Source organism: Puma concolor, chromosome F2 (assembly GCF_028749965.1).
Source record: "Puma concolor isolate L17-30 chromosome F2, mPumCon1.1.hap2, whole genome shotgun sequence".
NCBI classification, from domain to species: Eukaryota; Metazoa; Chordata; class Mammalia; order Carnivora; family Felidae; genus Puma; species Puma concolor.
The window spans coordinates 27,545,874-27,548,074 of record NC_141684.1 but is presented as its reverse complement, the minus strand read 5'-3'; positions in this window follow the sequence as shown (position 1 = coordinate 27,548,074).

Genomic DNA, 2,201 nt, shown 5'->3' with positions numbered 1-2,201 from the left:
ATTCTATATCTCTTTAAAAATAACATGATGGGGCGCCTGGGTGGCGCAGTCGGTTAAGCGTCCGACTTCAGCCAGGTCACGATCTCGCGGTCCGTGAGTTCGAGCCCCGCGTCGGGCTCTGGGCTGATGGCTCAGAGCCTGGAGCCTGTTTCCGATTCTGTGTCTCCCTCTCTCTCTGCCCCTCCCCCGTTCATGCTCTGTCTCTCTCTGTCCCAAAAATAAATAAAAAACGTTGAAAAAAAATTAAAAAAATAAAAATAAAAATAACATGATGAGGTATTTCCATTGAATGAGGACATCCGTATGTGTGTTTTACACAATCACTTACACGGAGTTGTATATTATAGAAAATTTTTAAGAATACAACAAACTTTGTGAAAAGCCATTTTTCAATTGTCTGTTTACTTAATAATTAAATGTCTACATATTAAAAACCAATTTGAAGATAATTATACACAGTATTGGAAGCTTAATGATTAAAAGGTATTAGTTTATTGGGAGTATGAGATCCAGGAAATAGCAATTATTTTTTCTAAATTGCTTTAAAATTAAATCTCACATAATTTGACAATCAATGACAGAATAAAATAGTGAAATATCAAGGAAATTCAATTGAGTATAAGATAATGTTGGATGACAAAGACTCACTATACCTGGGAGTTTTGTTCTCATAAAGAAATTATCTGGGAAACTAATTAAATAAAGTCATTCTTCAAGACACAGTGTCACTATTCTTCATTATATATCACTCAGCAAAGAGTCACTTAATTTGGTACATTTATTCTAATAAGAACATTTTTGCAGAATGTTTAAAAATTGTGTATTTTACCAGATGTAATAGATTTCCTTAAAATAATGATTCCTTAATTAAATTATGGAAATTACAAGTATTAAATTAGCTTAATTTGTGGGAGAAAAAGGTTAGCCTTTCTCATTATTTTTCTTTGACCACACAAAATGTTTAAAATAGTTTTGCTATAATAATATTTTTATTGAATGCTTTCAGTTTATCATATGCTCAAATAACTATTTGAATCAAAATCTTGTAGCTGTAGATTTAGCTCATTTAATTTGTGGGTAATAGTCTAGGAAAAATCTAATAAGCAAACCTAGTTGTCTTTTGCCAACAATAGTCTGATCCAACTTCCAGGAAAAGGTCTGAGTTCATTTTTCAATTCAGGTATCTTAATATTCATGATAAGAAATAAGAGCAAAAGGTAGTAAAAATTAAAATTCTATGATATAATTTGTTTATCGGCACCATACTTATTTATAAAAATAAGAAAATTAATTTTTTATTCTTAAGCATGTTTTATTCCAACATATTGTCTAGTTAAGATTTATTTATGAAGTAACATATACTGTGCCTTCACAGTATTTTTCTTAGCATGTATGCTTAACCTGTGAGAATAATTAACTAAAATCACATTTTAAAGCTCTGAAATAACAATATAAATATACCAAAACATCATAATTGTACTTCTCCTATATATTAAAGAAACTTTTGCTAAAAATAATTGGTTGAGCAATTAAAATATTTGTACCTTTTGTAATGAAGTGGAAAATACTAAACAGTAAAATGAAATAAGTTGATGATAGAATGCTCTTAGAATAATTGTTCTACAGTGCAATTTTTATGTAGTACAAATATTTGTGTATAGTTTCTTGGCATTGTAAAACTTCTTATTTTACTAAAGTATAATTGACATTAGTTTCGGGTGTACATCATACTGATAATATATTTATATATATTATGAAATGATCCCCACAGTAAGTCTAGTCACTGCCTGTCACCCTAAAAAATTATTACAATATTATTGACTATATTCCCTAGCTGTATATTGAAATATTATTATTCTGTTTTCTACATGACTTTGCATTGTATTATACTGTGGTGCTATAATAATTGAATGAATCAAACTTTATTTCTAACCTGAAAATATATCACCATGGACTTACATAGATACATTTGTATTATAATTACAAAACATTACATTACACTATAATTTTAATGATTCTTACAAATATATTTCATGTGAAATCCATGACTTAATAGATTGCCAGTTTAAATAATTGAAATTATAAACAAGTGAGAGAAAAACTGTCAGCAAAATTATCAATTTCCAGTCTAAGGATGGAGGGAAAGTGGGGGAGAAGGGAATAGTGACTGTTGCCAAATTTGGCAGTTCCATGCCAGAAAT